We start from the raw sequence: 14,985 nt of genomic DNA on the forward strand, positions 1-14,985 counted from the left end.
GCTCCCACTCTTAGGGATGGCATCCATCTAAAAATTCAGTTTTCCTGTCATGGAGAAGGAGGAGTACTCTTTTGTGCTTCAGTGTCCCCTATGGGCAGGCATTTGAGCTATGTTCTGGTACAAGTAACTGAATACACAGGTTGGTTCGAGATGACAGCCTCAGGCCAAGGCAGGACACTGCCTTGGCCCGAGGATATTGGGCCTGCAGGATATGGGGAAAGATATCTGGGTGGCTGACAGGAGGTCGGGGATCAGGCTGTGTCAGAAGGAACATTAGTGCACAGTGCGGCCTATAATATTGGGGTGCCATTGACGGCTGTTCAGGTGGATCCTCATGTGGGGTTTCTACGCAGACCCATAGGCACTTCCTTCTTCTTCTGGCAGAAGTCTGCATTGTGGCTCCTGAATTCCCAATATGGAGGGACTTGCAGGCGAGGAGTGTGAGGACAGAAGTCTGAAAACACAAGCAAAGGTTAAGCTCAGTGCCGAGCACATAGCTGTTCCAATGTGCAGAAATTACTTTGAGATCTCCAGAATCTGACTTTGGGTCAGGGTCAGATGTCTGCTCACGCTGGAGTTTGTATCCATGATTGCCAAAGAATGGTGGGATGGCTTTGAGAAGCCTTGGAGGTTTTCTCAAGCAGGAGATTGTAAGCTGCTCCAAAGAGAAAGGTGTCCTACTGCTGGACAGGGGAAGTCCACTTCGAGGGCTCCAGTGTCCTCCATATGGAAAGATTCGATAGCAGAGCTCTCTAAATGGAGGCCTGGGAAGCCTTCTTCTCGTTACCATTGCGGTCGAGGAAAAGGGCAGATTGATCCACTGACTCTGGTTCGAAGTTCTAAGTGAACTGCATTGATGGAAGTTCTCAGTCTAACGGGTCACAATGCTGCTTGGTGTCCAGGAAGACTTTAATGTGGCAGTCGATCTGCGGCCATGCAAGATTCTCCTACCTGAGGGTTAGACCCAGTTCCCAGGATACAGGTTTCCTTCTCAGGACAGGAAGGGTTCTCTTGTATGGCTCATGGACCACTGAGAGACTATATTTTGGATTTCAAGAATAAGCCTCTGGGAACAGAGGCCTGAAAAACTAATCTAGGGTTCTGATGAGGTCCTAGGGGCATGTCATGTTCAACCTTCAGACTCAGGGCCTTTGATCTGCGTGCCTTCCTGGTGGTAGGTGCTGCGTCTGTGTCAGACTGTGCATTTTTTTCCAGAGTGGCCTATGAAATTGGGGTGAGCTCAGGGGCCTTGCAGGTTTCTCCTAATCTCGAGGGTTTGGGAAACTGAGATGGGCAGAGCTTCCTCCAGAGAGCAGGCCCAGTGATGTGCTGTGGTTTCGGAGGCCCCATCTTGAAGGCATGTGGTTCAGGGCTCTCGGACCAAAGTCCTCAGACAGAAAATGGGATAAGAGTTAGGGGCGAGGTTATGGCAGGCCAGATCTGTAGACCCTGAGGGCATCTCCTCGGGATTTAAATTTCGGGTGGCTCGAAGGCAGGTGCAAAGGCCTTTCTGTCTGGATTGTGTCTAGGATGGCCACGGAATGGAGGGGTGTCCTCATGTGTCCATGGGAGATTCTTCCTGTCTGGGGATTCTGCCCGGTACCCAAAAGTTTGGTGTCTTACTGGGGTAAGGAGAGAGCGTTGTTTACCGTGTCAGGGTTCCTGTCAAAATATGGATTCCAGAGATGGGTTATGGGTACTGGTGCCTGGATAACCCCACCAAGGCTTAGGATTTGGGCCTAGGGACATGACAGGCCTGCTCTGTGGGGTCTTGGTCCAGCTTCCACGGGGCCTTGTTGGAAATGGACCTTAGAGTGAGGGTCACAATGCCTTTTTGTGCCCAGATTCCCATCCTGAGTGGGCGTTGTCTCTTGGTCCATGCACCTGGATCCCAATCTAAGGGTTGGACAACCATCTCAACATTTAGTTTTCCTGCCATGGGGAAAGAGGAGTACTCTTTTGTGCTTTCGAGTCCCCCATGAGCAGGAATTTGAGCTATGTTCTGGGACAGGTACCTGAATACCCAAGTTGGTTCAAGATGAAGGACTCAAATTAAGGATGGTCACACCTGCAGGATATGGGGCCCACTCTTTGGGTGGCTGCCAGGAGGTCGAGGCTCGGGTTGTGTCAAACAGAGCTTAGTGCACAGGGTGGCCTAAGATCTTGGGGTGCCATAGAGGGCCATGCAGGTGGATCCTCATATGGGGTTTCTGCGCAGACCCATAAGGCACTTCTTTTTTCTCTTGGGCAGGCAGAGGGCTACATTGTGTCTCCAAATTCCCGATATGGAGGGCTTATAGGTGAGGAGTGTGAGGACAGAAGTCTGAAAACACAAGCTATGGTTAAGCTTAGTGCCAAGCACATGGCCGTTCCAATGTGCAGCAGTTTTTTTTGGGATATCCAGCACCTGAATATGGGTGAGGGTCAGATGTGTGCTCATGCTGGAGTTTGTATCTATGATGGTCAACGAACGAGATATCCAGCACCTGGGGAAGGGCGGATGCCAGATTTTTGCTCACACTGGAGTGTGATATGTTTAGGTAGCAGAGTTCACGTGGATGGATGCCTGGAATGCATTCCTCCATAGACCATTACAGCTGAGGAACATGGCAGAATCCTTCTGGTGGATCTGGGGCGAAGTACCAAGGCCTTGAGTTGACATGGAATTTCTTGCAGATGAGTCACAATGCTGGTTTCTTACAAGGGATATCTTAGAATGTGCTGGTGGCTAAGGGGTCATGCAGCATTCTCATAACCTGAGGATTTGACACAGGTTGAAGAACACGGTTACCTTCTGGGGACAGGAGATATTCTGTTGTGTGGCTCAGGGACAACATGTTTTATCATAAGATGTTATTCCAGAACAGGCCTCTGAGGACAGATGCCTGATAACCTAATCTAGGGTTCCAATCATGTCCTATGGGCATGTCAGGTTCAATCTTCTGACTCAGGACCATTAACTTGGTGTTGGCCTGCATAGGTAATGAGTGTACTTCAGACTGTGCATTTGCATCCAGAACGGCTTCCAATATTGGGGTGGGCTCAGTGACCTTGCAGGTTTCTCCTCATGTGGAGGGTTGGTGCAACTGTGACGGGCAAAATTTCTTGGGGATGGCAGGCACAGTCCTGTGGTGTGGCTCCAGAGACACAATCCTAGAGTGCACGTGAGTCATGGTTATGGAGAGAAGTCTTCAAACACAAAGTCAGATTATGGTTAGTGGCGAGGTGATCCCAGGCCCAAAGCATAGACCTGAATGGCATCTCGTCAGGAAATGTAAATCGGGTGACTTGAAGGCATTAACACAGGCTTTTGTATCTGGATTGTGTATCCAGTATGGCTTTGGAATGCAGGTGTGGTTTCATGGGGCGATGAGAGATTTTTCCTCTTTGAGGATCCTGGCAGCTTCCAATAGTTAGGTGGCATTTTCGGGGAAGGGAAGAGTGCTCTTTTCTATCTTAGCAGTGCCCAAAACAGGGATTCCAGAGATGGGCTCTGGGTCTAGGCTCCTGGAAAATTCCACCAAGTGTTAGGATTTCTGCCTGGGACGTATCTGGCCTGCAATGTGGGATGCTCTTGGTGCAACTGAGAGGGCTTCTTTGAAAGCATGCTCAATCTGAGGGTCACAATACCTGTTTTTGCCCAGGGATGCCCTCAAGAGTGGCATGGTCTCATTGGCCATGCAGCTGGCTCCCACTCTGAGTGTTGAACTCCCATCCCAACAGCCAGGGTTCCTGCCATGGGAAAGGAGCAGTTCTCTATTGTGCTTCAATTTCCCCCATTGGCTGGCATTCCAGCAAAGGTCTGGGGACAGATGCCTTTATACCATGGATGGGTAGAGATGATGGACTTCGGCCATGTTAGTTCTAATATGCTGGTTATAGGCCCTGCTCTTTGGGTAGCTGACACTAGGTCGGGGCTCAGGCTCTCTCAGACACAGCACAAATGGCCAGAGCATTCTACAAATCGGGGTTCCCTCGAGGGCCGAACAGATTGATACTCATGTGGGTTTTCTGGACAGACTCACTAGGCATTTCTTCTTTCAATGGGAAAGCAGAGTGCTACATTGTGTATCCAGAATTCCCTATCAAGTGGGCTAGGGGACCAAGAAGGTGTGGATGGAATTGTAAACACAAGATACGGTTAAATTCAATGCCAAGCAGAAGGCAGTCCCAATGTGTAGCGTGTTATTGGAGATACCCAGCACCTGAAAGGGCCTATGTCAGATGTTTCCTCACACTGGAGTTTGTGTCTATGATGACTGACAAATGGAGGCGGAGGGCGTCAAGAGGCTATGGAGGATTTCCCATGTTGGGGCTTTTGAGATGCTCCAAACAGTAACGTTTCCTTCTACTGGACAGGGGGAGTCTGATTTGTTTGCTCCAGTGTCCCCCATGTCAAAGTTTGTGTAACAGATCTCTCCAGCTCTCAAAGCACACCACCACTGACAATTGCAGCTGATGAACATGTCAGGTTTGTTCTGGTGGCTCTGGGGCTTAGGACCATGGCCTTGAGTTGATATGGAATCTCTTGCATATGGGTCACAATGCAGGTTTTTTTAGCAGGGATATCTGAGGAAGTGCTGGTGGCTAAGGTGCCATGCAGGATTCTCCTACCCTGAGGGTTTGACACAGGTCCAAGAGCTCGGTATCCTTTAGGGGACAGGAGATGTTCTGCTGTGTGGCACAGGGACCACATGTTTTATCATAAGTTGGTATTCCAGAACAAGCCTCTGAGGACAGATGCCTTTAAACCTAATCTAGGGTCCAAGAGGTCCTAGTACCATGTCAGGATCAATCTTCTGACTCAGGACAATTGACTTGGGTGTCTGCCTGTATATAGGTGATTAGTGTGTTTCAGACTGCTCATTTGCATCCAGAGTGGCCTCCAATAGTGGGGTGGGCTCAGGGGTCTTACAAGTTTCTCCTAATATGGAGGTTTTGAGCAACAGTGACAGACACAGTATCCTTCGAGATGGCAGGCACATTCCTGTGGTGTGGCTCCAGAGGCCCTATCCTGGAAGGCATGTAAGCCACAGTTTTGGGAGAGTACTCTGCAAACACAAACTCGGGTTAGTGTTAGTGGAGAGGTGAACTCAGACCCAATGCGTAGACCTGGAAGGCGTTCGTCAGGTACTGTAATTAGTGTGATTCGAAGGCGGAAGCACAGGCAGTTGTATCTGGTTTGTGTGTCCAGGATGGCCTCAAAATTGCAGGTATGGTCTCATGGTTCCATTGGAGATGTTTCCTCTCTAAGGATCCTGGCGGCTCCCAATTGTTTGGTGGCTTTTTCTGGGAAGGGAAGAGTGCAGTTTTCCGTCTTATGGGTGCCCCAAAACGGATTCCTGAGTCGGGGTCTTGGTTGGACGACAAGAAATTCCCACCAAGGTTTAAGATTTGGGACAAGGGGCATACCAGACCTGCAGTACGGGATCCTGGTGGTGAAACTGAGAGGGATTATTTGAAAGCATGCTCAGGATGAGGGTCATAATGCCTTTTTGTGCCCAGGGCGGCCCTCAGGAGGGTACGTGGTCTCATTGCCCATGCAGCTGGCTCCCATTCTGAGTGTTGGACACCGATTCAAACAGCCAGGTTTCCAGCCATGGGGAAGGAGGAGTTCTCTATTGGGCTTCAGTTTCCTCCATTGGTAGGGATTCCAGCAAAGGACTTGGGACAGATGCCTGAATATCAAGGATGGGTAGAGATGACAGATTTGTGCCATGGCTGTTCTCACATGCTGGATATGGGCCTCGCTCTCTGGGTGGCTGACATTAGGTCTGAGCTCAGTCTCTGTCAGAACAGCACTAGTGGCCAGAGTAGCCAATCAATCAGGGTTCCCTCGAGGGCTGCGCAGATGATCCTCATCTCAGGTTTCTTGACAGATTCACCAGGCACTTCTTCTTTCTATGGGGCAGGCAGAATTTGAGCTGTGGCTCCAGAATTCCCTATCAAGGGGGCTTGGGGACCAGTAGGGTGAGGATAGAATTGTAAACACCAACTACGGTTAAATTCAGTGCCAAGCAAAATGCTGTTCCATGTGCAGTAGCTTATTCGAGATATCCAGGACCTGAGTAAGGGCAGATGTCAGATATTTGCTCACACTGCGGTTTGTGTCTATGATGACCGACAAATGGAGAGGTGGCTTCAAGAGGCCATGGAGGACTACCCATGCTTACGATTGTGAGATGCTCCAAACAAGGTTTCCTTCTATTGGACAGGTGGAGTCTGGTTTGTTTGCTCTGGAGTCCCCAATATGGAAAGTTTGGTTAGCAGAGCCCTCCCTCATGGATATTAGTAAAGCATATGTCCAATTAACAATGCAGCTGAGGAAAATGACAGGTTAGTTCTGGAAGCTCTGGCACCAAGGGCCAAGGCCTTGAGTTGACATGGGATCTCTTGCAGATGGGTCCCAATAATGGTTTGTTACCATGGAGGACTTAAAATGTGCTGTTGGCTAAGGGGCCATGATGGATTCTCCTACCCTGAGGGTTTGGCACAGGTTGAAGAGCACAGTTTCCTTCTTGGGACAGGAGATGTTCTGTTGTGTGGGTCAGGGTTCACATGTCGTATACTTAGTTGGTATTCCAGAATAGGCCACTGAGGAAAGATGCCTGAAACCTAATCTAGGGTTCCAATGATGTCGAAGGGGCATGTCAGGTTCAATTTTCTAACTCAGGATCATTGACTTGGGTGTCTGCCTCGTGGGTGATCAGGGTGTTTCAGACTGTGCATTTGTGTCCAGAGCCACTTCCAATATTGGGGTGGGATCAGGAGCCTTGGAGGTTTCCCTTAATCTGGAGGGTTTAGGCAAATGTGATGGGCAAAGTGTCCTTGGGGTTGGCAGGCACAGTCCTGTGGTTTGGCTCCAGAGACCCCATCCTGGAGGACTTGTGAGGCTTGCTTTTGGGAGAGAAGTCTTCAAACGAAAACTAGGTTTAGGCTTAGTGGTGCAGTGACCAAAGCCCAATGCATCGACATGAAGGGCAGCTCATCAGGAACTGTAATTCCATGGCAGTAGCACAGCCTTTTCTATTGGCATTGTGTGTCCAGGATGGCCTCAGAATTGAGGTGTGGTCTCATGTGTCCATGGAAAATAGTTTGGTGGCTCCACAAAGTTTGGTGACTTTTTCGGAGAAAAGTGCTGTTTTCCATCTTAAGAGTGCCCAAAAACAGCGATTCCAGAGATGGGGTCTGGGTCTGGTTGCCAAGACATTCCCACCGAGGTTTAGGATTTGGGCCTAGGGGCATACCGGGCCTGCAATGCAGGATCCTGGTGGTGCAATAGAGAGGGCTTGTTTGAAGGCATGCTCAGACTGAGGGTCACAATGCCTGTTTGTGCCCAGGTGGCCCCTAGGAGAGGAATTTGGCTCATTGGCCATGGAGCTTGCTCCCACGTTGAGTGTTGGACACCCATCCCAATAGCCAGGTTTCCTTCCATGGGATGGAGGAGTTCCCCCATTGGCAGGGATTCCAGAAAAGTTCTGGGGAAAGGTGCCTTAATACCTAGTATGGGTAGAGGTGAAGGACTTGTGCCCTGTCAGGTCTCACCTGCTGGATATGGGGCCCACTCTCTGGGTAGCTGACACTAGGTTGAGACTCAGGCTCTGTCAGAAACAGCACTAATGGCAAGGGCAGCCTATAAATCGGTATTCCCTCGAGGGCCGAGCAGATTTATCCTCATTTGGGGTTTCTTGGCAGACTCACCAGGCACTTCTTTCTATGGGGAAGGCAGTATGCTGCCTTGGGGCTCCTGAATTTCCAATCAAGAGGGCTTGGGGACCAGAAGGGTGAGGATGGAATTGTAAACACAAGCTATGGTTTAAAACAGTGCCAAGCAAAAGGCAGTTCCAATGTGCAGTGGCTGATTCGAGATATCCAGCACCTGAGTAAGGGAGGATGTCAGATGTTTGCTCACACTGGAGTTTGTGTCTATGATGACCGACAAATGCAGGGTTGCCATCAAGAGGCCATGGAGTATTTCCCATGCTGAGGCTTGTAAGATGTTCCAAATAGCGAGGTTTCCTCCTACTGGACAGGTGGATTCTGGTTTGTTTGCTCCAGGGTCCCACATGTGGAAAGTTTGGGTAGCAGAGCTCCCCCACATGCATGCCTGGAAACACACTTCCATTGATCACTGCTTCTGAGAAAATGGCAGGTTCATTCTGGTGGTTGTGGGGCAAAGTACAAAGGCCTTGAAATGACATGGAATCTCTTGCAAATGGGCCACAATGCTGGTTTGTTACCAGAGATATTTTAGAATGTGCTGGTGACTAAGGTTATGTGAATGATTCTCCTACACTGAGGGTTTGGTACAGGCCGACAAGCGTGGTTTCCTTCGGGTTACATTAGTTGTTCTGTTGGGTGGCTCAGGGACCACGTGTTGAAATATAAGTTGGTATTCAGAACAGGCACCTGAGGGCAGATGCCTGAATACCCAATCTTCGGTTCTAATGAGGTCCTAGGGGCATTTCAGGTTCAATCTTCTGACTCAGTACCATTGACTTGGCCTTCTACGTGGATGTAGGAGATGAGGGTGTTTCAGAATGTGCATTTGCGTCCAGAGCGGCCTCCAATATTGTGGTGGGCTCAGGGGCCTTGTAGGTTTCTCAATATCAAAAAGGTTTGGGCAACTGTGACAAGGACAATTTCCTTGGGGATGGCAGGCACAGTGCTGTGGTGTGTATCCAGAGACCCCATCCTGGACGGCATGTGACCATGGTTTTGAGAGAGAAGTGTGCAAACACAAATTCGCTAGAGTAGTGGCGTGGTGACCACAGGTCAATGCATAGACCTGGAGGGCAGCTCATCAGGAACTTTAATTAGGGTGACTGGAAGGCGGTAGTACAGGCTTTTCTATCTGGATTGTGTGTCCGGATAGACTCCAAATGCAGGTGTGGTCTCATGGTTTCATGGGAGACTTTACCTCACTTAGGATCCTGGTGGCTCTCCATAGTTTGGTGTTTTTTTCGGGTAAGGGAACAGTGCTGTTTTCCATCTTAGCAGTTAAAAACCTGATAAAACCAAACATAGAAAATGAATTCTCTGGGCAGGCAAAGAGAAAACCATAACAGATCAATTAACTTAAGAAAACGTTGTCTTTTTAGCAGAGAGGAAACGAGCTTTTCTATACCAGTGTCTTTTTTCTTTTAGTAAGCATATAATTTGTATACTAGGTTTCCCTCCCATCGTGAATTATGTTGCAGACAAAGGGAAGGAGATCTTTCCAATGCTGTCCTGCTCTCGTCCCTCACGGGAACTTAGGACCATCTTATTTAAGGTCTGTCCCTATAAACCCTGGACCAGGATACGCCGTGGAGTAGATGACCGTTATGCCATATAATGCCCCACGAGACTCAGGGTACAGCCCACTCACACTCCGTAGTGGAAGTGGAGCTATACAGACACATTCACACAGTCAGGCACTCTTCATATTCATGCTTTCACGTATCTCCTACTTTTTACATACAGAGTTACTTTTCTCATTTCCATCAGTCTTAATTACACTAAACAGAAGTTTGTGGTCTTAGAAATACCTGAACCTCTACTGAAGACTAAATATAAACCAATTGTGAGTTAGTACAACAGAATTCTTTAGATGGCAAATTTATCAATCAGTTAAGCACAGAACATATTCACCAGCAGATTTCAAAATCAAAAACCCAGTTCCAGCAGCCAGCGCTCTAGCATTTTATTCCATTTGGTTAAGACCTACTTGTCCAACAAATTTAATTCCATTTGTCATTCAAGCAACCCTTCACAGTTTCAGGTTACCAAAGACTTCAGAAGCCACTTTAACAATTACCCATTACCTTGAGACAGACAAATAACCATCTCCATGTCAGATGTCATGGTCTCCCGCCAGCAACGGGGAGGGGATATACAGTCCACCTTGGGCCAGAAAAGGCAAGGAATTCCCCAAACAAAGGAAGTTTCAGCAGCTGCTTGGTAATATTTCTTAAAGTCTCTGTCTCGAGGTCGGTTCATCCCCCAGTGCCTGTTCTGCTTACCAAAAGTGGCCCACGAGGCACTCATATTCCACACCCGGCTCCATTGAGCCAGCATTGGGCACCTTAACCCGGCATTCAACTAACCCCATTTGGCTCCAGTCATAGCCCTTAACACAAAAAATGAGTGAGTGAGAAGCCTCACATCTATTATGAAGAACAGAGAGATGAAAATCAGAGTCCCCTTACTCTCTGCTTGACCCATTCCTTCAATCATAACAAACAACACAACAGACAACAAAAGGACCAGGCAAAGACAACTGCAAGCCCAAGGATTCTTACCCATAACTGCCACTGCTGGGGGCTTTATCCCCCGGGGACTCAAACTCCTCAACCGCCCAGGGGGACTCAAACCCCCAACCACCCAGGGGAACATGAACCCACCAACTGTCTGGCGGACTTGAAACCCCCAACTGCCTACGGGGAATCAAACCCCTTGATCATCTAGGGGACTTGAACCCCCCGACAATCTAGGGGGACTCGAACCCTCTGACTTTCTATTGGGACTCGAACCCTCCAACTGCCTAGGGGGACTCTAACTCCCTGGCAGAACCCTGACTGACCGGGGGACTTGAGAACCCTGGCGACAGCCTGGGTGGACTCAAAACCCCTGACCACCCAGGGGAACTCGTACCCCCCATCAATCTACCAGGAGAGGGATGGGGCGTCCCCGCATACACTCCAGCCCTGGGGGGCACGGCTGCTTCCATCTTCTCCCCGGTGGGCCATACCCTGGAGCTCTAACCAGACAGACAGATAGGATACTGTGACCTTACTTCCGGAGACTTTTCCCAAAAATCCCAATGCTGGCGCAGTTCTCATCGTTTGAATCTGGGTGCCCCCTCCAAAGTTAGGGTCTGTAATCAAAGGAGAGAAACTGATATAAAGCGAAGGTCAAGCAAAGCTTTATTTCATGCCAAGCATTGAGAATCAAACTGACTGGTCAGGGCTGACTCTTGCAAAGAGGCGACCCCTCTCAGCCTCACAGACTAACTTTTATAGAGGTATTTATCTGGGCTATACACACATGGCCAATGAGATTGTAATACACAGAGAACACTGCACAGTCATGCTAAATCACCACACACACACACACACACACACACACACACACACAATGATAGGTAAAACACGGGTGCCCAACTGTATTACAATTTACCCTAGTAGATATATGCATGCCACACTGATTGGATGTTTTCACCTGGCCTGAACCGCCCTTGTATCTAGGCTTTACAAGTAAGTTCCTCTGGCAAGGGTGGGGTCAATCTAATTTTACTGCATAGAATCAATCTAACTACACTACATAAACACAAAATGACTCCCTCTGGCCAACCAGACCCTTACAGGGGAACCTTAAGCAACATAGAGAACTCCTTCTTCCAGATGGAAGGAACCTGGCTGTTGAGATTGGTGTCCAACACTCAGACGGGGAGCCAGCTGCATGGCCAATGAGACAACACCCACACATGAGGGCCACCTAGGGCACAAACAGGCATTGTGACCCTCAGCTTGAGCATGCTTTCAAACAAGCCCTCTCAGTTGCACCACCAGGATCCCACATTGCAGGCCTTGTACACCCCTAGGCCCAAATCCTAACACTTAGTGGGATTTTTCAGGTGACCAGACCCAGAGCCTGGTTCTGGAATCGATGTTTTGGGGCACGGCTAAGATGGAAAACAGCACTCTTCCCTTCCCTGAAAAAGCCACCAAACTAGGGGTAGCGGCCAGGATCCTTAGAAAGAAAAAAATCTCCCATGGAACCATGAGACCACACATGCATTCTGAGGCCATCCTAGACACAGAATCCAGATATAAAAGGCTATGTTACTGCCTTCCAGTCACCATAAATACAGTTACTGACGAGCTGCCCTCAAGGTTTACACATTGTGATTGTGATCACCTCGCCACTAACCATAACCCAATTTGGGCTTGCAGACTTCTCTCCCAAAACCATGGCTCACATGTCCTACAGAAGGGGGTCTCTGGAGCCATAGCACAGAACTTTGCCTGCCATCCCCAAGAAAACTATTCCCGTCACAGTTGCCCAAACCCTCTAGATTAGGATAAACCTGAAGGACCTCTGAGCTCATCCCAATATGGAAGGCAGCTCTGGATGCAAAAGCCCAGTCTGAAGCACCCATATCACCTCCATCCAGGCAGACACCAAATCAATGGTCCTGAGTCAGAAGATTGAAACTGACATGCGCCTAGGACCTCATTGGAACCCTAGATTAGGTTTTCAGGCATCTGTTTTCAGAGGCCTGATTTGGAAAACCAACTTATAATGCAACATGTGTTCCCTGAGCCACACAACAGAACATCTCCTGTCCCCAGAATGAAACTATGCTTTTGGACCTGTGTCAAACACTCAGGGTGGTAGAATCCTGCATGGCATTTTAGCCAACAGCACTTTCTAAGATCTCCCTGGTAACAAATTAGCATTGAGACCCATCTGCAAGAGATTCCATGTCAACTCAAGGTCTTGACACTTCGCTGCATAGCCACCAGAATGAACCTGCCATGTTCCTCCGCTGCAAAGGTCATTGGAGGTGTGCTTTCCACACATCCTTGCGGAAGTGCTCTGCTACCCAAACTTTACACATGGAGGACATTGAAGCAAAGAAACCAGACTCCACCTGTCCAGTTGAATGAAACCTTATAGTTTGGAGCATCTCCTAAGCCCCAGCGAGGGAAATCATCCATGGCCTCTTGACGCCACCCCTCCATTTGTTGGTCATCATAGACACAAACTCCAGTGGGAGAAAAATCCTGATATCACCCTTACTCAGGCGATGAATATCTCGAATAAGCCACTGCACACTAGAACTGCCTTCTGTGTGGCACTGAGTTTAACTGTAGCTTGGGTTTACAATTCCATCCTTACCCCCATGGACCCAAATCCCTCTTGGTAGGGAATTCTCAAGCCACATTACAGCATTATACCTTCCCCATAGAAAGAAGAAGTGCCTGGTGAGTCTGCCCAGGAACACCAAATGAGGATCAAGCTGCTCGGCCATCGAGGGATTTATAGGCTGCCTCGATTTTCAGGTTACCCTGGCCACTAGATCTGGGTCTGGCAGATCCTGAGCCCTGACCTCATGTCAGCCACCTGGAGAGAGGGACCCATATCCAGCATGTGAGTCTAGCCATGGCCCAAGTCCATCCACTCTACCCATCCTTGGTACTCATGCACCTGTCCCCAGATCTTTGCTGGAATTCCTGACAATGGGGGAACCTGAAGCACAATAGAGTACTCCTCCTTCCCCTTGACAAGAAACCTGGCTGTTGGGATGGGTGTCCAGCCCTCACAGTGGGAGACAGCTGCATGGTCAATGAGACCATGCCCACTCCTGAGATCCGCCCTGGGCAGAAACAGGCATTGTGACCCTAAGCCTGAGCATGCTTTCAAACAACCCTTCTCAGTTGCACCAACAGGATACCTCACTGCAGGCATGGTATGCCCCTCGGCCCAAATCCAAACCCTTGGTGAGATTTTCCAGGTGCCCAGACCCAGAGCCCATCTCTGGAATCCCTGTATTGGGGCATCCCTAAGATGTAAAACAGCACTCTTTCCTTCCCCCAAAAAAGGCACCAAACTATGGAGAGCCGCCAGGATCTTTAGAGAGGAAAATTCTCCCATGGACCCATGAGACCACACCTGCATTCCGAGGCCATCCTGGACATACAATCCGGATAAAACCGCCTGTGCTACTGCCTTCCAGTCACCCTATTTACAATTCCTGATGTGCTGCCCTCTAGGTCTAAGCATTGGGAGTACGATCGCCTCCCCACTAACCCTAACCTGAATTTCAATTTTCAGAATTCTCTCCCAAAACCATGGCTCTCATGCCATCAAGGATGGGGCCTTTGGAGTCACAACACAGGACCGTTCCTGCCATCCCCAAGGAAACTGTGCCTGTCACAGTTGTCCAAACCTTCCAGAATAGGAGAAACCTGCAAAGCACCTGACCCCACTGCTATATTGGTGGCTGCTCTGTGCAAATTTGCAGTCTGAAACACCCTGATCACCTACATCCAGTCAGACATCCATGTCAAATGTCCTGAGTCAGAAGATTGAAACTGTCATGCCCATACAAACTCATTGGAATCCTAGATTAGGTTTTCAGTCATCTGTCCTCAGGGGCCTGTTCTGGAATACCAACATAAGATACAACATGTGGTCTCGAAGCCTCACAACAGAACATCTTCTGTCCTGAGAAGGAAACCGTGCTTTTCAACGTGTGCCAAATCATCAGGGTTGGAGAATCCTGCATGGCACCTTAGCCACCAGCACATTCTAAGATCTTCCTGGTAACAAACCAGCATTGTGGCCCATCTTCAAGAGATTCCATGTCAACTCAAGGCCTTGGTCCTTTGCCCCAGAGCCACGAGAACGAACCTGCCATGTTCCTCAGCTGCAATGCTCAGTGGAGGTGTGTTTTCCAGGCATCCATACAGGAAAACTCTACAACCCAAACATTCCACATGGAGGACCCTGGAGCAAACAAACCAGACTCCACCTGTCCAGTAGAAGGAAACCTTGCTATTTGGAGCTTCTCACAAGGCTCAACGTGGGAAATCCCCCATGGTCTCTTGACTCTACCCCTCCTTTTGTCGGTCATCAAGAAACAAACTCTAGTGTGAGCAAACATCTGACATCTGCCCTTACTCAGGTGCTGGATATCTCGAAAAAGAAGCTTCACATTTGAACTGCCATCTGCTTGGCCCTGAATTGAACTGTAGCTTGTGTTTATAATTCCATCCTCACCATACTCGTCCCCAAGGCCTATTGATAGGGAATTCTGGAGTCACACTCTAGCATTCTGCCTTCCCCATAGAAAGAAGAAGTGCCTATTGAGTCTGCCCAGAATCCCCATATGAGGATGAATTGGCTCGGCTCTCGAGGGAACCCCGATTTGCAGGCTGCCTTGGCCACTAGTGCTGTGTCTGACAGAGCCTGAGTCCAGACCGTATGTCAGCGACA

This window comes from Neovison vison, chromosome 2, assembly GCF_020171115.1.
Source record: "Neovison vison isolate M4711 chromosome 2, ASM_NN_V1, whole genome shotgun sequence".
In the NCBI taxonomy this organism is placed as follows: domain Eukaryota; kingdom Metazoa; phylum Chordata; class Mammalia; order Carnivora; family Mustelidae; genus Neogale; species Neogale vison.